The sequence below is a fragment of the Mus musculus genome, chromosome 8 (genome assembly GCF_000001635.26).
Source record: "Mus musculus strain C57BL/6J chromosome 8, GRCm38.p6 C57BL/6J".
NCBI classification, from domain to species: Eukaryota; Metazoa; Chordata; class Mammalia; order Rodentia; family Muridae; genus Mus; species Mus musculus.
Genome location: NC_000074.6, coordinates 19,160,081 through 19,185,094, shown reverse-complemented (window position 1 = coordinate 19,185,094; position 25,014 = coordinate 19,160,081). Strand labels below are relative to the sequence as shown.

The 25,014-nt window shown below is 42.5% G+C and overlaps 1 protein-coding gene across 2 annotated transcripts in view; it reads right to left on the bottom strand.

The window, feature by feature from the left end:
• The window catches only part of Defb14 (defensin beta 14), a 35,066-nt gene extending 10,215 nt beyond the window's left edge, over positions 1-24,851 (bottom strand). For both annotated transcript variants that reach the window (XM_030243535.1, XM_006508792.3), the window contains exon 1: positions 20,999-24,851. The gene's annotated coding sequence lies outside the window, so the exon portion shown is untranslated. The remainder of the gene's footprint in view (positions 1-20,998) is intronic.
• Positions 24,852-25,014: the final 163 nt, after the last annotated feature.

The window sequence follows — 25,014 nt, the reverse complement described above, 5'->3', positions numbered from 1 at the left end:
AAACTACCGATGAGAGGAAACATGGTATTTGTCTTTCTAACTGAGTTTTTCAATGTCAATTTTTTCTGGTCCATCTATTTACCTGCAAAATTTATAATTTTATTTTCCTTTGCAGCTGAATCGTGCATATTTTCATTATCCATTCATCTGTTTCCATTTCCTAGCTATTGAGAATAGAGCAGCAACAAATATGCCTGAGAAAATATTTGTGGAGTAGGATTTCACACCATTTTGGCATATGTCAAGGGTTAGTATACCTGGGTCATACGGTTGATTTAGTTTTAGTTATTTGAGGATTCTCTACACTGGTTTCCAAAGTGGCTACGCCAATGTTCATTCCCACCAATAGTCAAGGAGGGATCTCCTTTTCCCATATGCCCCAGCATTCATTGTTGGTTGACCTTGGCCATTATGACTGGATTCTTAAAAAGTTATTTTGTTTTGAATTTTCCTAGTTACTAAGTAACTTTTAGAAGAAAAAGTTTATTGGGCTTGCAGTTTCAGAGAATGATCATCATGATCATCATGAGGAGCCACATGTCAACAGCCAAGCTGGCATGCCACTGGAGCAGTAGCTGTGAGCTCACACGTGTGACCCGCTAACATGAGGTGTGGTTGGGGAAGAAGGGATAGCTGTCTGAGGATGGATGGGATATGAAACTCCAAAGCCTACCCCCAATTGCAAACCTCCTCCAACAAGGCCATATCTTCTAATTATTCCCAAATACTTCCACCAACTAGGAACCAATTATTTACAAATAATGAGTCTATGAACAGGCTAACATCTTATTCAAACTATCATACTAAGGATGATGAACACTTTACTTATGTTCTTTTTTTATTGGGTATTTATTTCATTTACATTTCCAATGTTATCCTAAAAGTCCCCCACCCACTCCCCCACCCACCTACTCCAAGTTCTTGGCCCTGTTGTTCCCCTGTACTGAGGCATATAAAGTTTACACGACCAATGGGTCTCTCTTTCCACTGATGGCCTACTAGGCCATCTTCTGATTCTTATGCAGCTAGAGACACGAGCTCCGGGGGTTACTGGTTAGTTCATATTGTTGTTCTTGTGTTTCATGCCTTTAGCAAATTGTATCTTATATCTTGGGTATCCTACATTTCTGGGCTAATATCCACTTATCAGTGAGTACATATTGTATGAGTTCCTTTGTGATTTGGTTACCTCACTCAGGATGATGCCCTCCAGGTCCACCCATTTGCCTAGGAATTTCATAAATTCATTCTTTTTAATAGCTGAGTAGTACTTCATTTTGTAAATGTACCACATTTTCTGTATCCATTCCTCTGTTGAGGGGCATCTGGATTTTTTCCAGCTTCTGGCTATTATAAATAAGGCTGCTATGAAAATAGTAGAGCATGTATCCTGCTTATCGATTGGAACATCTTCTGGATATATGCCCAGGAGAGGTATTGCAGGATCTTCCGGTAGTACTATGTCCAAATTTCTGAGGAACCGCCAGACTGATTTCCAGAGTGGTTGTACAAGCTTGCAATCCCACCAACAATGGAGGAGTGTTCCTCTTTCTCAACATCCTCGCCAGCATCTGCTGTCACCAGAATTTTTGATCTTAGCCATTCTGAATGGTGTGAAGTGGAATCTCAGGGTTGTTTTGATTTGCATTTCCCTGATGATTAAGGATGTTGAACATTTTTTCAGGTGCTTCTCTGCCATTCGGTATTCCTCAGGTGAGAATTCTTTGTTTAGCTCTGATCCCCATTTTTAATGGGGTTCTTTGATTTTCTGGAGTCCACCTTCTTGAGTTCTTTATATATATATATTGGGTATTAGTCCCCTATCTGATTTAGGATGGGTAAAGATCCTTTCCCAATCTGTGGTGGTCTTTTTGTCTTATTAAGGGTGTCTTTTGCCTTGCAGAAGCTTTGCAACTTTATAAGGTCCCATTTGTCAATTCTCAATCTTACAGCACAAGCCATTGCTGTTCTATCCAGGAATTTTTCCCCTGTACCCATATCTTCGAGGCTTTTCCCTACTTTCTTCTCTATGAGTTTCAGTGTCTCTGGTTTTATGTGGAGTTCCTTAACCCACTTAGATTTGACCTTAGTACAAGGAGATAGGAATGGATCAATTCTCATTCTTCTACATGATAACCGCCAGTTGTGTCAGCACCATTTGTTGAAAGTGCTGTCTTTTTTCCACTGGATGGTTTTAGCACCCTTGTCAAAGATCAAGTGACCATAGGTATGTGGGTTCATTTCTGGGTCTTCAATTCTATTCCATTGGTCTACTTGTCTGTCGCTATAGCAGTACCATGCAGTTTTTATCACAATTATTCTGTAGTACAGCTTTAGGTCAGGCATGGTGATTCCACCAGAGGTTCTTTTATCCTTGAAAAGAGTTTTTACTATCCTAGGTTTTTTGTTATTCCAGATGAATCTGCCGATTGTCCTTTCTAATTCGTTGAAGAATTGAGTTGGAATTTTGATGGGGATTGCATTGAATCTGTAGATTGTTTTGTCAAGATAGCCATTTTTACTATATTGAACCTGCCAATCCATGAGCATGGGAGATTTTTCCATCTTCTGACATCTACTTTAATTTCTTTCTTCAGAGACTTGAAGATTTTATCATACAGATCTTTCACTTCCTTACTTAGAGTCACGCCAAGGTATTTATATTATGTGACTATTGAGAAGGGTGGTGTTGTTTCCCTAATTTCTTTCTCAGCCTGTTTATCCTTTTTTGTACAGAAAGGCCATTGACTTGTTTGAGTTAATTTTATATCCAACTACTTCATTGAAGCTGTTTATCAGGCTTAGGAGTTCTCTGGTGGGATTTTTAGGGTCACTTATATATACTATCATATCATCTGCAAAAAGTGATATTTTGATTTCCTCTTTTCCAATTTGTATCCTGTTGATCTCTTTTTGTTGTTGAATTGCTCTGGCTAGGACTTCAAGTACAATGTTGAATAGGTAAGGAGAGAGTGGGCAGCCTTGTCTAGTCCCTGATTTTAGTGGGATTGCTTCCAGCTTCTCACCATTTACATTGATGTTGGCTACTGGTTTGCTGTAGATTGCTTTTATCATGTTTAGGTATGGGCCTTGAATTCCTGATCTTTCCAAGACTTTTCTCACGAAGGGGTGTTGGATTTTGTCAAATGCTTTCTCTGCCTGTAAGGAGATGATCATGTGGTTTTTGTCTTTGAGTTTGTTTATATACTGGATTACATTGATGGATTTCCGTATATTGAACCATCCCTGCATCCCGAGGATGAAACCTACATGGTCAGGATGGATGATTGTTTTGTTGTGTTCTTGGATTCAGTTAGCAAGAACTTTACTGAGGATTTTTGCATCGATATTCATAAGGGAAATTGGTCTGAAGTTCTCTTTCTTTGTTGGGTCCTTTGGTGGTTTAGGTATCAGAGTAATTGTGGCTTCATAGAATGAGCTGGGTAGAGTACCTTCTGTTTCTATTTTGTGGAATAGTTTGTGAAGAACTGGGATTAGATCTTCTCTGAAGGTCTGATAGAACTCTGCACTAAACCCGACTGGTCCTGGGCTTTTTTTTTTTTTTTTTTTTGCCTGGGAGACTATCAATGACTGCTTCTATTTCTTTAGGGGATATAGGACTGTTTAGATCATTAACCTGATCTTGATTTAACTTTGGTACCTGGTATCTGTCTAAAAACTTGTCCATTTCATCCAAGTTCTCCAGTTTTGTTGAGTATAGCCTTTTGTAGAAGGATCTGATGGTGTTTTGGATTTCTTCAGGATCTGTTGTTGTGTCTCACTTTTCATTTCCGATTTTGTTAATTAGGATGCTTTCCCTGTGCCCTCTAGTGAGTCTGGGTAAGGGTTTATCTATCTTGTTGATTTTCTCAAAGAACCAGCTCCTCATTTGGTTAATTCTTCTTGAATAGTTATTCTTGTTTCCACTTGGTTGATTTCGACACTGAGTTTGATTGTTTCCTGGCATATACTCCTCCTGGGTGAATTTGCTTCCTTTTGTTCTAGAGCTTTTAGATGTGTTGTCAAGCTGCTAATGTGTGCTCTCTCTAGTTTCTTTTTGGAGGCACTCAGAGCTATGAGTTTTCCTCTTAGAAATGCTTTCGATCTTGATCTGGGACCCGCCGAACTTAGGAAATTAGTCTGAACAGGTGAGAGGGTGCGCCAGAGAACCTGACAGCTTCTGGAACAGGCGGAAGCACAGAGGCGCTGAGGCAGCACCCTTTGTGGGCCGGGGACAGCCAGCCACCGTCCGGACCGGAGGACAGGTGCCCGCCCGGCTGGGGAGGCGGCCTAAGCCACAGCAGCAGTGGTCGCCATCTTGGTCCGAGACCCGCCGAACTTAGGAAATTAGTCTGAATAGGTGAGAGGGTGCGCCAGAGAACCTGACAGCTTCTGGAACAGACAGAAGCACAGAGGCGCTGAGGCAGCACCCTGTGTGGGCCGGGGACAGCCGGCCACCTTCCGGACCGGAGGACAGGTGCCCACCCAGCTGGGGAGGCGGCCTAAGCCACAGCAGCAGCGGTCGCCATCTTGGTCTGGGACCCGCCGAACTTAGGAAATTAGTCTGAACAGGTGAGAGGGTGCGCCAGAGAACCTGACAGCTTCTGGAACAGGCAGAAGCACAGAGGCGCTGAGGCAGCACCCTGTGTGGGCCGGGGACAGCCGGCCACCTTCCGGACCGGAGGACAGGTGCCCACCCAGCTGGGGAGGCGGCCTAAGCCACAGCAGCAGCGGTCGCCATCTTGGTCTGGGACCCGCCAAACTTAGGAAATTAGTCTGAACAGGTGAGAGGGTGCGCCAGAGAACCTGACAGCTTCTGGAACAGACAGAAGCACAGAGGCGCTGAGGCAGCACCCTGTGTGGGCCGGGGACAGCCGGCCACCTTCCGGACCGGAGGACAGGTGCCCGCCCGGCTGGGGAGGCGGCCTAAGCCACAGCAGCAGCGGTCGCCATCTTGGTCCGAGACCCGCCGAACTTAGGAAATTAGTCTGAACAGGTGAGAGGGTGCGCCAGAGAACCTGACAGCTTCTGGAACAGGCAGAAGCACAGAGGCGCTGAGGCAGCACCCTGTGTGGGCCGGAGACAGCCGGCCACCTTCCGGACCGGAGGACAGGTGCCCACCCGGCTGGGGAGGCGGCCTAAGCCACAGCAGCAGCGGTCGCCATCTTGGTCCCGGGACTCCAAGGAACTTAGGAATTTAGTCTGCTTAGGTGAGAGTCTGTACCACCTGGGAACTGCCAAAGCAACACACTGTCTGAGAAAGGTCCTGTTTTGGGCCTTCTTCTTCGGCCAGGAGGAGGTCCAAATACAAGATATCTGCGCACCTTCCCTGTAAGAGAGCTTGCCAGCAGAGAGTGCTCTGAGCACTGAAACTCAGAGGAGAGAATCTGTCTCCCAGGTCTGCTGATAGACGGTAACAGAATCACCAGAAGAACAATCTCTAAACAGTGTCAACTATAACTACTAACTCCAGAGATTACCAGATGGCGAAAGGTAAACGGAGGAATCTTACTAACAGGAACCAAGACCACTCACCATCACCAGAACCCAGCACACCCACTTCGCCCAGTCCAGGGAACCCCAACACACCTGAGAACCTAGACCTAGATTTAAAAGCATATCTCATGATGATGGTAGAGGACATCAAGAAGGACTTTAATAAATCACTTAAAGAAATACAGGAGAACACTGCTAAAGAGTTACAAGTCCTTAAAGAAAAACAGGAAAACACAATCAAACAGGTAGAAGTCCTTACAGAAAAAGAGGAAAAAACATACAAACAGGTGATGGAAATGAACAAAACCATACTAGACCTAAAAAGGGAAGTAGACACAATAAAGAAAACTCAGAGCGAGGCAACACTAGAGATAGAAACCCTAGGAAAGAAATCTGGAACCATAGATTTGAGCATCAGCAACAGAATACAAGAGATGGAAGAGAGAATCTCAGGTGCAGAAGATTCCATAGAGAACATCGGCACAACAATCAAAGAAAATGGAAAATGCAAAAAGATCCTAACTCAAAATATCCAAGAAATCCAGGACACAATAAGAAGACCAAACGTACGGATAATAGGAGTGGATGAGAATGAAGATTTTCAACTCAAAGGTCCAGCAAACATCTTCAACAAAATTATTGAAGAAAACTTCCCAAATCTAAAGAATGAGATGCATATGAACATACAAGAAGCCTACAGAACTCCAAATAGACTGGACCAGAAAAGAAATTCCTCCCGACACATAATAATCAGAACATCAAATGCACTAAATAAAGATAGAATACTAAAAGCAGTAAGGGAAAAAGGTCAAGTAACATATACAGGCAAGCCTATCAGAATTACACCAGATTTTTCACCAGAGACTATGAAAGCCAGAAGAGCCTGGACAGATGTTATACAGACACTAAGAGAACACAAACTGCAGCCCAGGCTACTATACCCAGCCAAACTCTCAATTATCATAGAGGGAGAAACCAAAGTATTCCACGACAAAACCAAATTCACGCATTATCTCTCCACGAATCCAGCCCTTCAAAGGATAATAACAGAAAAAAACCAATACAAGAACGGGAACAACGCCCTAGAAAAAACAAGAAGGTAATCCCTCAACAAACCTAAAAGAAGACAGCCACAAGAACAGAATGCCACCTTTAACAACTAAAATAACAGGAAGCAACAATTACTTTTCCTTAATATCTCTTAACATCAATGGTCTCAACTCGCCAATAAAAAGACATAGACTAACAAACTGGCTACACAAACAAGACCCAACATTTTGCTGCTTACAGGAAACTCATCTCAGAGAAAAAGATAGACACTACCTCAGAATGAAAGGCTGGAAAACAATTTTCCAAGCAAATGGTATGAAGAAACAAGCAGGAGTAGCCATCCTAATATCTGATAAGATTGACTTCCAACCCAAAGTCATCAAAAAAGACAAGGAGGGACACTTCATTCTCATCACAGGTAAAATCCTCCAAGAGGAACTCTCAATTCTGAATATCTATGCTCCAAATACAAGAGCAGCCACATTCACTAAAGAAACTTTAGTAAAGCTCAAAGCACACATTGCGCCTCACACAATAATAGTGGGAGACTTCAACACACCACTTTCACCAATGGACAGATCATGGAAACAGAAACTAAACAGGGACACACTGAAACTAACAGAAGTGATGAAACAAATGGATCTGACAGATATCTACAGAACATTTTATCCTAAAACAAAAGGATATACCTTCTTCTCAGCACCTCATGGTACCTTCTCCAAAATTGACCACATAATAGGTCACAAATCAGGCCTCAACAGATTCAAAAATATTGAAATTGTCCCATGTATCCTATCAGATCACCATGCACTAAGGCTGATCTTCAATAACAAAATAAATAACAGAAAGCCAACATTCACATGGAAACTGAACAACACTCTTCTCAATGATACCTTGGTCAAGGAAGGAATAAAGAAAGAAATTAAAGACTTTTTAGAGTTTAATGAAAATGAAGCCACAACGTACCCAAACCTTTGGGACACAATGAAAGCATTTCTAAGAGGGAAACTCATAGCTATGAGTGCCTTCAAGAAAAAACGGGAGAGAGCACATACTAGCAGCTTGACAACACATCTAAAAGCTCTAGAAAAAAAGGAAGCAAATTCACCCAAGAGGAGTAGACGGCAGGAAATAATCAAACTCAGGGGTGAAATCAACCAAGTGGAAACAAGAAGAACTATTCAAAGAATTAACCAAACGAGGAGTTGGTTCTTTGAGAAAATCAACAAGATAGATAAACCCTTAGCTAGACTCACTAAAGGGCACAGGGACAAAATCCTAATTAACAAAATCAGAAATGAAAAGGGAGACATAACAACAGATCCTGAAGAAATCCAAAACACAATCAGATCCTTCTACAAAAGGCTATACTCAACAAAACTGGAAAACCTGGACGAAATGGACAAATTTCTGGACAGATACCAGGTACCAAAGTTGAATCAGGATCAAGTTGACCTTCTAAACAGTCCCATATCCCCTAAAGAAATAGAAGCAGTTATTAATAGTCTCCCAGCCAAAAAAAGCCCAGGACCAGACGGGTTTAGTGCAGAGTTCTATCAGACCTTCAAAGAAGATCTAACTCCAGTTCTGCACAAACATTTTCACAAGATAGAAGTAGAAGGTATTCTACCCAACTCATTTTATGAAGCCACTATTACTCTGATACCTAAACCACAGAAAGATCCAACAAAGATAGAGAACTTCAGACCAATTTCTCTTATGAGCATCGATGCAAAAATTCTTAATAAAATTCTCGCTAACCGAATCCAAGAACACATTAAAGCAATCATCCATCCTGACCAAGTAGGTTTTATTCCAGGGATGCAGGGATGGTTTAATATACGAAAATCCATCAATGTAATCCATTATATAAACAAACTCAAAGACAAAAACCACATGATCATCTCGTTAGATGCAGAAAAAGCATTTGACAAGATCCAACACCCATTCATGATAAAAGTTCTGGAAAGATCAGGAATTCAAGGCCAATACCTAAACATGATAAAAGCAATCTACAGCAAACCAGTAGCCAACATCAAAGTAAATGGAGAGAAGCTGGAAGCAATCCCACTAAAATCAGGGACTAGACAAGGCTGCCCACTTTCTCCCTACCTTTTCAACATAGTACTTGAAGTATTAGCCAGAGCAATTCGACAACAAAAGGAGATCAAGGGGATACAAATTGGAAAAGAGGAAGTCAAAATATCACTTTTTGCAGATGATATGATAGTATATATAAGTGACCCTAAAAATTCCAACAGAGAACTCCTAAACCTGATAAACAGCTTCGGTGAAGTAGCTGGATATAAAATTAACTCAAACAAGTCAATGGCCTTTCTCTACACAAAGAATAAACAGGCTGAGAAAGAAATTAGGGAAACAACACCCTTCTCAATAGCCACAAATAATATAAAATATCTCGGCGTGACTCTAACGAAGGAAGTGAAAGATCTGTATGATAAAAACTTCAAGTCCCTGAAGAAAGAAATTAAAGAAGATCTCAGAAGATGGAAAGATCTCCCATGCTCATGGATTGGCAGGACCAACATTGTAAAAATGGCTATCTTGCCAAAAGCAATCTACAGATTCAATGCAATCCCCATTAAAATTCCAACTCAATTCTTCAACGAATTAGAAGGAGCAATTTGCAAATTCATCTGGAATAACAAAAAACCGAGGATAGCAAAAACTCTTCTCAAGGATAAAAGAACCTCTGGTGGAATCACCATGCCTGACCTAAAGCTTTACTACAGAGCAATTGTGATAAAAACTGCATGGTACTGGTATAGAGACAGACAAGTGGACCAATGGAATAGAATTGAAGACCCAGAAATGAACCCACACACCTATGGTCACTTGATCTTCGACAAGGGAGCCAAAACCATCCAGTGGAAGAAAGACAGCATTTTCAACAATTGGTGCTGGCACAACTGGTTGTTATCATGTAGAAGAATGCGAATCGATCCATACTTATCTCCTTGTACTAAGGTCAAATCTAAGTGGATCAAGGAACTTCACATAAAACCAGAGACACTGAAACTTATAGAGGAGAAAGTGGGGAAAAGCCTTGAAGATATGGGCACAGGGGAAAAATTCCTGAACAGAACAGCAATGGCTTGTGCTGTAAGATCGAGAATTGACAAATGGGACCTAATGAAACTCCAAAGTTTCTGCAAGGCAAAAGACACTGTCTATAAGACAAAAAGACCACCAACAGACTGGGAAAGGATCTTTACCTATCCTAAATCAGATAGGGGACTAATATCCAACATATATAAAGAACTCAAGAAGGTGGACCTCAGAAAATCAAATAACCCCCTTAAAAAATGGGGCTCAGAAATGAACAAAGAATTCTCACCTGAGGAATACCGAATGGCAGAGAAGCACCTGAAAAAATGTTCAACATCCTTAATCATCAGGGAAATGCAAATCAAATCAACCCTGAGATTCCACCTCACACCAGTGAGAATGGCTAAGATCAAAAATTCAGGTGACAGCAGATGCTGGCGAGGATGTGGAGAAAGAGGAACACTCCTCCATTGTTGGTGGGATTGCAGGCTTGTACAACCACTCTGGAAATCAGTCTGGCGGTTCCTCAGAAAATTGGACATAGTACTACCGGAGGATCCAGCAATACCTCTCCTGGGCATATATCCAGAAGAAGCCCCAACTGGTAAGAAGGACACATGCTCCACTATGTTCATAGCAGCCTTATTTATAATAGCCAGAAACTGGAAAGAACCCAGATGCCCCTCAACAGAGGAATGGATACAGAAAATGTGGTACATCTACACAATGGAGTACTACTCAGCTATTAAAAAGAATGAATTTATGAAATTCCTAGCCAAATGGATGGACCTGGAGAGCATCATCCTGAGTGAGGTAACACAATCACAAAGGAACTCACACAATATGTACTCACTGATAAGTGGATACTAGCCCAAAACCTAGGATACCCACGATATAAGATACAATTTCCTAAACACATGAAACTCAAGAAAAATGAAGACTGAAGTGTGGACACTATGCCCCTCCTTAGAAGTGGGAACAAAACACCCATGGAAGGAGTTACAGAAACAAAGTATGGAGCTGAGATGAAAGGATGGACCATGTAGAGACTGCCATATCCAGGGATCCACCCCATAATCAGCTTCCAAATGCTGACACCATTGCATACACTAGCAAGATTTTACTGAAAGGACCCAGATGTAGCTGTCTCTTGTGAGACTATGCCGGGGCCTAGCAAACACAGAAGTGGATGCTCACAGTCAGCTAATGGATGGATCACAGGGCTCCCAATGGAGGAGCTAGAGAAAGTACCCAAGGAGCTAAAGGGATCTTCAACCCTATAGGTGGAACAACATTATGAACTAACCAGTACCCCTGAGCTCTTGACTCTAGCTGCATATGTATCAAAAGATGGCCTAGTCGGCCATCACTGGAAAGAGAGGCCCATTGGACACGCAGACTTTGTGTGCCCCGGTACAGGGGAACGCCTGGGCCAAAGGGGGGGAGTGGGTGGGTAGGGGAGTGGGGGTGGGTGGGTAAGGGGGACTTTTGGTATAGCATTGGAAATGTAAATGAGCTAAATACCTAATAAAAAAAAATGAAAAAAAAAAAAAAAAAAAAAGAAATGCTTTCATTGTGTCCCATAAGTTTGGGTATGTTGTGGCTTCATTTTCATTAAACTCCAAAGTGTCCTTAATTTCTTTCTTTATTCCTTCCTTGACCAAGGTATCATTGAGTTTCCAAGTCAATGTTGTCTTTCTATTATCTATTTTGTTATTGAAGATCAGCCTTAGTCCATGGTGATCTGATAGGATGCATGGGACAATTTCAATATTTTTGTATATGTTGAGGCTTGTTTTGTGACCGATTATGTGGTCAATTTTGGAGAAGGTACCATGAGGTGCTGAGAAGAAGGTATATCCTTTTTTTTTAGGATAAAATGTTATGTAGATATAACTTCTGTTAGTTTAACTGTGTCCCTGTTTAGTTTCTGTTTCCATTATCTGTCCATTGGTGAAAGTGGTGTGTTGAAGTCTCCCACAATTATTGTGTGAGCTGCAGTTTTCCTTAATAGTTCTTAATATCAATGACATAGACTAACAAAATGGCTACACAACCAGGACCCAACTGCTGCAATGTGTGCTTTGAGCTTTACTAAAGTTCCTTTAATGAATGTGGCTGTCCTTGCATTTGGAAGCATAGATATTCAGAATTGAGAGTTCCTCTTGGAAGATTTTGCCTTTGATGAGTATGAAGTGTCCCTCCTTATCTTTTTTGATAACTTTGGGTTGGAAGTCGATTTTATTCGATATTAGAATATCTACTCCAGGTTGTTTCTTCAGACCATTTGCTTGGAAAATTGTCTTCCAGCCTTTCTTTCTGAGGTAGTGTCTGTCTTTTTCCCTGAGATGGGTTTCCTTTAAGCAGCAAAATGTTGGGTCCTGGTTGTGTAGCCAGTCTGTTAGTCTATGTCTTTTTATTGGGGAATTGAGTCCATTAATATTAAAAGATATTAAGGAAAAGTAATTGTTCCTTCCTTTTATTTTTGTTGTTAAAGTTGGCATTCTGTTCTTGTGGCTGTCTTCTTTTAGGCTTGTTGAAGGATTACTTTCTTGCTTTTTCTAGGAAGTGGTTTCCATCCTTGTATTGTTTTTTTTCTCTGCTATTATCCTTTGAAGGGCTGGATTCATGGAAAGATAATGTGTGAATTTGGTTTTGTTCTGGAATACTTTGGTTTCTCCATCTATGGTAATTGAGAGTTTGGCCGGGTATAGTAGCCTGGGCTGGCATTTGTGTTCTCTTGGTGTCTGTATAACATCTGTCCGGGATTTTCTGGTTTTCATAGTCTCTGGTGAAAAGTCTGGTGTAATTCTGATTGGCTTGCCTTTATATGTTACTTGACCTTTTTCCCTTACTGCTTTTTATATTCTATCTTTATTTAGTGCATTTGTTGTTCTGATCATTATGTGTTGGGAGGAATTTCTTTTCTGGTCCAGTCTATTTGGAGTTCTGTAGGCTTCTTTGTATGTTCATGGGCATCACTTTCTTTAAATTTGAGAAGTTTTCTTCTATAATTTTGTTGAAGATATTTGCCGGTACTTTGAGTTGAAAATCTTCATTCTCATCTACTCCTATTATCTGTAGGTTTGGTCTTCTCATTGTGTCCTGGATTTCCTGGATGTTTTGAGTTAGGATCTTTTTGCATTTTCCATTTTCTTTGATTGTTGTGCCGATGTTCTCTATGGAATCTTCTGCACCTGAGATTCTCTCTTCCATCTCTTATATTCTGTTGCTGATGCTCACATCTATGGTTCCAGATTTCTTTCCTAGGGTTTCTATCTCCAGTGTTGCCTCACTTTGGATTTTCTTTATTGTGTCTACTTCCCTTTTTAGGTCATGGATGGTTTTATTCAATTCCATCACCTGTTTGGTTGTGTTTTCCTGCAATTCTTTAAGGGATTTTTGTGCTTCCTCTTTAATGTCTTCCACCTGTTTAGCAGTGTTCTCCTGTATTTCTTTAAATGAGTTCTTAAAGTCCTTCTTGATGTCCTCTACCATCATCATGAGATATGCTTTTAAATCCAGGTCTAGCTTTTCAGATGTGTTGAGGTGCCCTGGACTGGGCGAAGTGGGAGTGATGGGTTCTGATGATGGTGAGTGGTCTTCGTTTCTGTTAGTAAGATTCTTATGTTTACCTTTTGCCATCTGGTAATCTCTGGAGTTAGTTGTTATAATTGTCTCTGGTTAGAGATTATTCCTCTCGTGATTCTGTTAGCCTCTTTCAGCAGACCTGGGAGACTAGCTCTCTCTCCTTAGTTTCAGTGGTCAGAGCACTCTCTACAGGCAAGGTCTCCTCTCACAGGGAAGGACCTCCCGCCTGCCCGAAGATGAAGGCATAAAACAGGACCTGTCCCAGAAGATTGTTGCTTTGGCCTGTCACAGAAGCTGTTAGCTTCTTTGGTCCATGCTCTCACCTGTGCAGACTACTTTTGGCGGAGTCCTGGGTCCAAGCTGGCTCCATCTGATGCTGAGGCAAAGCCCTCCCGGGCCAGGCAGACACCTATCCTCTGGCTGGGAAAGTGTCTGAATGTCTGATGAACACTTTTTAAATGTAATTTTTAGCAAATTTTATTTATTCTATTTAGAACTCTCTGTTTAGATCTATGGCTCAATTTTTAAAATTGGGTCATTGTTTCCTTGACTTTTGTTGTTTTGTTGTTGTTGTTGTTTGTATATTCTACATATAAATCCTCCAGTGGTTATATAGCTGGCAAGGATTCTTTCCCATTCTTTGAGTTTCTTCTTCACTTTACTGTTTCCTTAGCTGTACAGAAGCTTTTAGTTTATGATGGCTGGGATGTCAACTATTGACTAATTCCTTGGTTAATGGAATCTTATTTAGAAAATCTTTTCCTACATCTATATCTTATAGGGAACTATCTTTGTTTTCTTCTAACAATTTTGTGTTTCAAGTTTCAAATTGAGGTCTTTGATGTAATTGGATCTAACTTCTTCAGGTAGTTATGGGTCTAATTTTATTCTTCTGCATGTAGTCATCCAGTTTCTCCGGCACCATTAATTAAATATGCTATCTTTTTCTAGCATATGTTTTGATTTTTGTTTTGTTTGGTTTGGGTTTTTGGGTTTGTTTGTTTTTTTTTTTTTTTTTTGGTTTTGGTTTTGGGTTTTTGTTTTTGTTTTTTGTTTTTTGTTTTTGTTTGTTTGTTTGTTTTTGCCTCTTCATCAAATGTCTCTTGTTTGTAGTTATAAGTACTCATGTTTGGATATTCTATTTAATTCCATTAGTCTACATGAATGTCTTATGCCATACCATATTCTTTTTTATTAATATAACTATATGATGTATATTGAAGTCTAGAATAGCACTTTCTCCAGGGTTTTTTGTTTTGTTTGGTTTTTGGGTTTTTGGGTTTTTGGTTTTTGTTTGTTTGTTTGTTTGTTTGTTTTGCTTAGTGTTTATTTGGTTATCCAGAATATTTTCTGGTTCTTCATGAATTTTAAGATGATGCTCTTGGGTATTTTGATTGGCATTGCAGTGAATCTGTAACTTTCCTTTGGCAGGATGGTCATTTTCACAATATAAATTCTACTAATCCATGATTATGAGGTAACTTCTGCTTTCTAGTGTCTTTATCAATCTCTTTTTCAAAGATTTGAAGTTTTTAATGTAGGTCTTTCACCTATATGGTTAGATTTATTCCCAGATATTTTATTGTCTTTGATGCTACTATATAGATAGCATAAGCTAACTGGTTGCTCAGCTTTGATGCTACTATAAATGGGGGTATGCCCATAATCTCTTTCTCAGTGTGTTTGTTAGTGGTCTATACAAAGCCTACTGATTTTTGTAAGTTGATTTTATACCCTACTATTTTGCTGAAATTGTTGGTTGTTTCTATAAGTTTTCTGATGAAAATTTTAGAATCTCCTAGGTATAATATATGGTATATCATCTGCAAATAGAGATAATTTAACTTATTGTTTTCCTATTCATATCCCCAGGGGTTATTTTTTAATAGGGTGTCTGACATAATCATGTAATTAGAACTGGTTATTTAAATGAACTTATTAGCTAATGGTGCAACGGTCAAGGGCAACACATTGACTGTTTATGATAACTGGTACCCAACAGAGCTGTAACTATATACCCAACACTGTAGTAGCTGAAACTTTCTTTTTAATTTGAATTTAAAGGCATGGCCCAAATGATGTGAAGATAGTATTGTAATCTGCATTGTAAGAAGAATGACACTAAAGTTTTGAGCTCAAACTTGGAGGCCAAGACAGATGAATCTAAAATCCACCTTTACTACTTAAGCTCCCCTTCTGTTTTTACACCCATCCAGAAGTTCATTTTCTTAATGGAAAGACCAGTGACTGTGAGTTGTGGAATATGAATGAAAGTGATTGAGGACCTGAAGACATGCCTCACATATTCAATAGATCACAGAGCAATTCTGGTTTTCAGAATTTACAGCTAACCCCTTATGGAAGTGCAGGCTGTGGCACTGAAGAGAAATCTACTCCTGGTGTCTCAACCATGAGATGGCCTCTCATCTGTATTCTTCACAGTTGAGCAATTTCATCCATTACGAATCAACAAGTCTTCTCAATCAAGGTTAGACAGGCTTTCAGGTTTTCCTGGCCACACAACTTCTATTGCAACTACTCGACTTTACAGGTATAATGCAAAATGTATCAGAAACAAGAAGCAAATCCTTATGGCTCTATCCCAATAAAACACTATTTACATAAACAGGCAGCATCTAGATTTAACTGCTAGGCTGTAGCTTGCTGAACTCCAGTGTACATTCAGGAGAAAATGGGTCTGGCACACAGTTTCCATGATGGTTTCAGTATCCTTGCCGCCTGATATCCATGCTATGTATCCTGTTTCTTCAATCGGGGGCCGGCCTCACTAGAACTTCACTGACCAAGAGTTCAATTCCCAGCAGCTACATATAAGCTAGGGAGAGTGGCACATGCCTGTAATCAACCAATGTCAGTGCTACATATCTTCTATATGTCAGAATTATGGGTTATGCATGCCAGCAGACATGCCAGCAACCAAAACCATGTTTTAGCTTTTCTCCAAAATGTACTGGGGTCTGCCTTTTAAGGAGAAGGCTGTGGGATGACAACCAATAATCTGGCATCCCTCTAAAGCTCTGCCAATTTTTCACATCAGCAGTAGCACGGGGATGCTGCAGAGCTCTCCTTATCATCAAGAGACAGGCTTTACCCAAAGGGAGAAGCTTTTTTCTTTACACATGTTTTTATTTCTATACATTATCTCTCTACATATTTTATTTCAATTTAGTTACATTAAGTAAGGTGTTAGATTGTCTTATGCCCTACATTTTATTTCCTGTTTTCTGAATGTCTGAACCTCCTTTGTTCACTTTCCTAAAGGAGATGCAACCATTTCATTGGCTCCTAACTGCAAGAATCAATATCACCACCTCCAATACAAAGGGAGAACAAACCACGTGTCTTAAATGTCCCCACACATTATAAGGTGGAATGCGGAAAACACCAAATGCATCTCCCATGCTCTGGGAAAGGAGGAATGGTTTAGCAATGAGGACATCATTCCCCTTGTCATCCTTTTTATGGATATACTATCCTGAAAGGCAGATGGCCATCCTAAAGAGCGATGCACTCTGCCCAGCAGAATTGTGATAAAAAAGAGATGAGCTTATCCACACTCATGCTAGAAATCACACAGGAGGGAGCCCAAGGTATTGGACCAATGCTATCCTAGACAGAGTGCCATTGAGATCCCAGTTCCATCATCGTTCATCCTCCCTGGTGCAGACATCACTATACACCCACAGCTGTCCTGCTGCTCCTCATGATGAGTGACACAGTCTAGTGATTTAAAAGAGTCTTCAGATAGTCGTTCCTGAATAGAGTCAGGAATGGAATTTCTGAGAGTAAATGGGAGAAAGAAAATGGATGGAGCAGGAGAATGAATAGCTTTGGGCAAGAGACTGAGCCTGGAACACATCATACAGCACTTGGAAAACCAGCTTTTTAGAAGGCTCAGGCAGGAGTATTTTATTTTAGAATCAAAAGAAGTTGTATACATGCTTGGCTTCGGCTTTTTACCATCTCTAAGCAAAGACTGGCGATATTTCTGTTCGTATCCGACATGTCCAGGGCAGGTGTGTTAGGGAGTATGAGGACCTGAGGCAAAGAGAGATGATTACAACTGTCCACAGTGAGCTGTTGCTGAAGCTGTTGACACCATCAACTTCCTGTGAGCCACAGAACAGCAGTGCAGTGGGATACTCAAGAGCTGCTAAGGAGGAACTAGGATTCCACAGCATAGGTGGTGTCGGTCACCTCGAGATATAAAAGAGGTGCCTTTCCAGAATCTTGATAAAATAGTCAAGTGAGCTACAGCACTTGCATAGGTCAGATCCCAGTAAAGGGAACTGGGTATAATAATAATTTCAGAGCTCCAAAGATGGGATGAGCATCATAGCATTAGAGGAATTTGATTCCTGAATGGTGAGGACATGTGAGCAGTGGACAAACAAGCCTTGTCTTGTAAGTGGCAGGAAGAACCTGCGTCCTTCGAGCCTCCTCCCCGTGACACCACAGGGAGGGCGGCAGTGAAACGAGGCACTTTCTGGTTCCTATGTTTATGCTCACCTGTGACGTTTGTCACACCCAGCCTCAAGCATTACAGTGCAGTCAACTGAGGGACTCATGGTGACTCTCACAGCTTCCAACTGGTTTGACAAATGTGGATTCAGGAAGCCCTGGGTTGACTCATCAATGCCTTCCATCCACTGGGAAAGGCCCAGATCTGTACTGTCTGACAGTGCTTATCTGCACCATCCACAGTGCCTTCCTTGCCATAAGGGGTGGCACACGTGTGAAAGGAGTGGGAAGGAGAGACACTTCTTCTATAGAGGAACACGATGACTCAGAAATGTTTCCTTCGAGAACTTCCATAGTAACCTGTACCCTGGTCCACCATCCAGAGACTAGGAGTGTTTCCTCCTTAACTGTCCCTCCCTCTCACTGGCTGCCCTGCCACCTGGTCTGGCATTCATTACTCCTTCATCCTACTGCTGGGGAATGAGCCAAGAAGAACACAGGAAGAACAACCAGTGCTTGGTGACTGTTCCCACAGTTTGAAGGGTCTTATCTATCTGGATGCCAGTCTGTGGTGTGTGTGTGTGTGTGTGTGTGTGTGTGTGTGTGTGTGTGTGTGTGTGTGCATAACTCCCATTGTTTCTTCTTTTCTTCCTCCCTTCCTTCCCTCCCTTCCTCTCCCTTCCCCTCTCCTCCTTCCTTTCTTCCATGCCCTTCTCTCCTTCCCTTTCTTCTGTCCAAAAGTAAAATACCAGTTCAGTATGTAAGAAAGAATGGTCCAACTCTGGGTTTCTGGACATGTGGCAGCTGGTCCAAAGTGGCAGATAGCTACTTGTGGTATGTTCTACCACTGAGAAAGGAGGTTAAAGAGGGTGTCTGGCCAATACATTGTAAAGTTCAAACATACACTGGGCATGGGAAACAAAAGCACAAAATCTGGGAAAGAAATGGTATAGAAGGTTAAGAAATCTGAAATTGTTGTGCTGATTAAAGAACTGAATAAAACTGAATTTAGGATTTGACATGAGGAGTCTCAGAGACCGTGTTGGGGAACTTAGGTATAACTATCAAAATGGATTCTTAGAGATTCCCAAGATGTGAGAGAGACAAGGGAGTGTGTCCTTCTTGCCTGTTTCCCATTGGCTCCACCCCTGTAGCAGGCATATGCCAGAAGGTCTGTGCTTCAGTTCCTCTGTGTTGTTAAATAGAGACTTTCAATTGGCTCAAGCCCTCTTTGGAAGTTCACATATCAGGGTAAGATGGCTGCTTTTGTGAGTGTGGGGAATTTGGGTTAAAATCACTTGCCAACCACTCCTGCTGCCAGGCAATAATAGAAGAAAATTTCCAGTGTTCCTGGGCCACCTTGAGTCCTGTCTGTTTCCTTCTTGTCTTCCAAGATAGGGCAAGAGTTCCTTGGCTCTTACTCTAAAGCAGTTTGAGGTGGCTTTCCAGGTTCATTTCCAGCCTTGCAAATCCAGAAACACCCAAAATCTGGCAGAAATACCAAAGGCCGTTCACAGACACCCACCAAAGGGGGACGACAGGTTGGTCTCGTTTTACAGCGTCATTACCTGCCTGTCATGAACTGCTTTCCTGACTGAGGCACCCATCTTCCCATCCCTGGGATCTGTGGCTGACTCATTTGTCTTCAGAGTCAGGCACATCTATGAAACAGAATTCACAGTTCACAGTCTTCTGCTAATGTGCCCCAAAACACATGTGATTCTCACAGTCACCATCTATTAAGAAATCTCTGGAGAGAAAGAGTACACAGACACCACAAGCCATATGTTTTATGAAATGAGAAAATATGCCATAAGGGGCCATTTATCTAAACCCACCATTGACTTCCAAAGGGTCATAGCTATATGCCTTTCTTCCTTCCCTTCTTCCTTCATTCTCCTTTCCTTCATTCATTCTTTTTTTCTTTCCTTCTTTTTTTCATGTGTGTGTGTTGGTGTGTGTGTGTGTGTGTGTGTGTGTGTGTGTGTGTGTGTGTTGTGGGTTGATTTAGACAAATGCATTCTCTCCAGTAGTGGTGAGAATCAAACTGGGATTCTGCACTTAACCATACAGAAACCTTAGGTCATCTACCAACTTAACTATATCTACTGACAACCAGCATGCCCAGTAATGAGTCATGTATCTCAAGTTATGGCTTTTTTTTTCCTGCAAAAACCTAAAAGTTTTAGACTTCATTGTCACATGTTGCACCTACCTGGCTCAGTCAGTGTAAGATGAAGACAATAGACAATATAAAACGAGTGAGTTGCAGTCTGGTTGTTAAAAATGTGAGGTGTGCTAAATTGGTTTCAACATACGCTTTAATATAATCACACTAAAAGTCTCTGCAGACTCCTTGACAGATCAGAACTGAGCTTGCTCACAGAGAAGCCCTGCAACTGTGGGTAAGGGACTTCACATGTCTGAAACTTAGGTATCCTGTGTGCATCGCAAACATGTTCACGCCACTCTGAGCTGAGGACGATTGTGGAAAGTGCTTAGCACAGAAACTGGAGCAGAAAGGCCTTAGATAAGCCATGAGTGACTAATGCTTCCCATCCCCAGAGCTGGAAGGTGATCAAGGATCAGGGCCAGTACGGTACTGTTGGGAGATAGTGAACCCTTTGGGATAGTGAGACTTGTGAGAGGATCTTACGGTAAGGTAAGCCTCTGAGGAGACTGGCTGTTCTCATCACTTTTCTTTTCCCCTCCTCCTCCCCTTCCTCCTCCTCCACCTCATACTCTTCCTCCTCTTCATATTCCTCCTCTTCCTTCTCCTCACCCTTACCTCTTCATATTCCTCCCTCCTCCTCACCTTCTTCCTCACCCTCCTCCTCTTTCTAATCCCTGTCCTGTCCTCTCCCCCTACCTTTGCTTCCTATGTTCCTTGCTGTCTTACCTCTCTGTAGGACCAAAAATATCAAAGCCTCAGCTCCAAATGTCTGAGCCTAGATAACCCCTCCCTCTTCAAAGGCTGATTCTCCTAGACTTACTCCTCTAGTGGTTAAAACTAGAAAAGAGGCCAGAGAGAGTAAAACTAGTAGAAGAGGAAGGATGAGGTGCTCAGAGGAGAAGACAATGGGAGGAAGGTTACATGGAGGAATCAGAGCAGCAGGGATGAGCGAGAAGAGGGGAAGAGACTCTCTAAAAGACTATGTCTGAAATGTCGTAGTAGTACTCCATATGCTAAATAATAACAAATGGACAGAAGTTACTTGCCCTCAGTGTTTTGTCATAGTGACAAACAGCAGATATGGGGGGAAGCTGGGTGGACTTTGGAATGCTACCAGGTCTTTGGGGCATTCCTTACCAGAATTCATCTGCACCTGACTGGGAAGACCTCATCTGAGTTTTGCATTGTGCTGGGTCCGGCCACACTGATGCTCTTTGCTCCCCGTGGGTCATACAGAAACCACCAGCCCTGGCTGCTCTGCTCATGGGAAGAGTGCCCTGTGAATTCTCAGACTCAGCTGAAGGAAGCACATTTCCTTGTGGGCAGGACACATGACAGCCTCCAACGGAGTCACCAGCAGAGCAACCTCTAGTCTATTGTGAGCTCACGCACACTGGGCGTCTCCCAGGAAGCTTGGGAACCTGGCAGGTTCACCTGGCCTCCAGCCACCCCGATGACTCAGGAACTTAGAGATCCATTCAGTGTCTGTGGGCTGACAAAGATCTGCTTTTCCTTGGAGGGGAGAAAATGGCAGAGGACTGTGGTAGACCTCCTAGCTTCTAGAGCCTTGGATTCCTTTGGAAGAGGACTTGTGTGGTCTTGCTAAACCAGAGTCTAGGCAGGAGAAGACTTTGTGTTGGCCTGTTATGTGGAAGGACTCTGAAGACAGTTCCAAAAATAAACAAATAAATAAATAAACTTAATGTTTTGACATGTTGTGATACTGCTGATAAAGTTATCTTCTGGATCCCAGGGGGGAATGTGTTGACCATTTCTTTTATAAATGTGTGTCTCATCTGGCTCCAAGAGAGTTGTATTGAATGACTGTTTCAGCCCCAGGAGGTAGGGTTTGGCTTGGAAAGGTGTCTGGTGGGGCTAATACTATAATCTCTCCCACTATAGCAGGGTAATGGGTGGAAAGAAATAGCAAGTCACCCCGGGGACACTAGGGGACCACCCTTCATGTCTTTGTGATCCTCTAAGGCAGTGATTCTCAACCTGCAGGTCACAAATCATATTACAATTTCTAACAGTAGCAAAATTACAGTTATGAAGTAGCAATGAAGATCATTTTTATGGCTGGGGGTCACCACAACATAAAGAACTGTATTAAAGGGCCACAGTGTTAGGAAGGCTGAGAACCCCTGCCAAGGATGCGACTTCACACACAGCAGACTCTAGGTGAACCATCAGAGGAGCTGAGCTTTGAAGGAGACCTGTGTTCAGGCTTGGATTAACTATTTCAAGAATTCACGTGTATTTGTCTTTAGTTAGTAAAAGTGTAAAATGCTAGTGTTTATAACGGCCAGACCCTTTATATATCCACCGGGCCTTTAAATTCAAAATCTAGTGAGAATAACATTCCTGGAAACAGATTTTGAGGGCAGAAGGCTGAGTCCTATAACAGGGGTTCCTAGAAGGCACAAGGAACAAAGAGACAGAGTAACCGACCATGACCATGCTCAGCAGTGACTTGGGAGGGGAACCTGGAGTGGGTAACTGCGAACGCCACCCTTGAGCATGCATGAGAGGGAACAGCCGGCCCTACGACTGACTGTGCCATCGCTATAGAGGAAGCCAGAGTCCCCTACAGGTTACCTGAACAGCCGAGCAGACTCTGCGGATTTGGCAATGCTTTCTTGCATCAAGCCTGATTGATACCTCTACTCCCTAGGGTATCCCAAGGCCCCAGACCCCTAAGGCACCTTGACTGTTTCCAGAGTCAATAGAGGGGGGCCCTGTCAGGCTCATCAAGAGGACTACGCACATCTCTTACATTTCCCAGCGTCCCTTACAGCTGCTTCCAGGGTCCCAGCACAAGCACATGGCAGGTAAATCTTAGTTGAAAACGTGTTGGGACTTGAAGGCAGCACAGTCAAGGCCACAGCTGACCTCCACTTCATGCACAATTTGAAGTTCTCAAGATCTGGTATAATCCCTCCAGGGAGGGATCGGTGCAGCACATCTCTGCTGCTGGCCAAGGCTGTAAGAACCCACAAACCCTACGCAGAACCTGCTGCCTTGGACCTGCCCCCTGGTTGCTGAGTATTAAATGAAGGACCCTGCTGGTCACAGCCACGGGACACAGATGGACTCTTGGTTTGTTATCTAAAGCTTTGGCTGGACTCCACTTTCAAACAGGATATTCGAGGAGATGCTTTGATAAATATCCCAATGGATCAGTCTGAACTGAATTCCTTCTCGTTCCCTAGAGTGACCTAGAGTAAATGGCTGACCTGTGAAGACCAGAGATAAAGTACATTACAGTTAGTATTAAGAAATCCAGGCTAGAAATGAAATTATTTCTGAATCTTACAAAAATCCAGAGGCTTTTTCCTTAAGCATGCGACCGGCTTCCGTGGAGAAAATAAATAAAATAAAAATTAAAACCAAAACCAAAACCAAAAAGCCCTTCTTCCGTCATTAGCAGTGACGGCCCGCCCTCTTGTGGTTATTATTGGTATTGACGCGCGGCCCACCAGCACCTAGCGTAATACTGGGCCGGGAGGACTGTTTAGGTCCAAAATGCTTCCATTTGATAATATGAGAAAAACATATGGTATGGAGAAGGGAAATGAATGCTGTCCTTGGCACTCATTAGGCAGTCTAAACTGATCCCTCCAGAGTCCAGAGGCACCTTTTACAGTAGAACACTTGTAGGAACCGAATAACTCCAGTGTGGTGGTGCACACCTGAAACCCCAGCTCTTGGTTTGTGGACGCAGGAGTATCAGGAGCCCAAGACCAGCCTGAACTACATGAAAAAATGTCCACATAAATAAAATAATCAGCAACCAAACACACTTTAAAACATGCCGTGCAGTGAGCAATATATTCTACAGTGTGAGTATATAATATGGATTTATGAAATCGTCTGGCCTGGCTCTCAACTGCTCTTTCTGCCTGTTTAGAATGTGTGGTGGAATGAGGGAGAAGGAGGAGTTTTTCCTCATCGCTTTACTTGTGGAGAGTCCCACCCAGAGCCACTAAAGGCAGGGTCATTCTGACCTGGAAAGCTGGTAGTGTCTTGTGCTGGGGCCTCAGCTTTCTAGCCCAGCTTCTTCTAACTTGAGAAGTATTAAGACCAGGAACGCCTGTCACTGGCCTCCTCTGCGAGGGAGGAACCAGGCTCCGGATCCTGCTCTGATCTCGCCACCCGTTGCCACTTCCGGTTTATTGTTACCAGTTCTGTTGAGCTTGGAGAGGTGACTCTCCTGTTGTGGGCTGGAGTTTCACAACCTCAGAGCAGAGGCTGAACCTGGAGCCAGCGCCCTCCCAAGACAGGCGTTCACACGGGCACACGTGTTCTACTCTCTGTGGGAACAAGAGATGCTGGTGTGTCTGACGGAGGCGTCCTTTTGTGCAGTTCCAGGAATGATATTTAGAAAAATAAATAAAGAATACACTGAGAAGAGGCTGAAGAATGGCCAAGCCAGAATGTCGAGTGTTCTTTGTCACTTGGGATGAGAATCCAGGCAGGAACCCTGAAGGAGGCTCAGCTATTTCGTAAGCAAAGTAGATTCAATCAGTATGCAGAAACGCGGAAAGAAAGGATTTTTATCTGCTAATCAGGAGAAAGCTTGGCATGTGGTCTCTGATTCAGCGTTTCCCTTAGTGAGCCTCTGCACCCCTCACCTTCATTAGTTCCTTTCATTAATTCTTAGGTTCCTGCCCCCACAGCGGAACAGCCTGCAGAGAAGAACAGCAAACTCCCCAATGTTAGGAAATTTCGCACAAGGGGTCCCGCAGAGCTTTAAGTGTTCAGGAACACATGCTTTTAAAATAGCAGAATGGGTTTGGGAGGTGGGGTCAGCCGATGAAACCACTGGCTGCAGAGATCTGGTGACCTGGGGTCTACTCTAACATCCATGAGGGAAGGAGAGAACCCATCCCCAAATTTTCTTGCCTCCATATGTGCACATGGCATGAGCAGGTGTACACACTCACTCCCCCCCACCACACACACACACAAACACCATAAACACATCCACAAATACACTGTACACACACAAATACACCATACATATACACCCATACACACAGCATACAGATACACCCATAAACATACTGGATACACACAAATACACCATACATATAATACCCATAAACAAACTGTATACACACAAACACAACACACACACAAATTAACAAGCC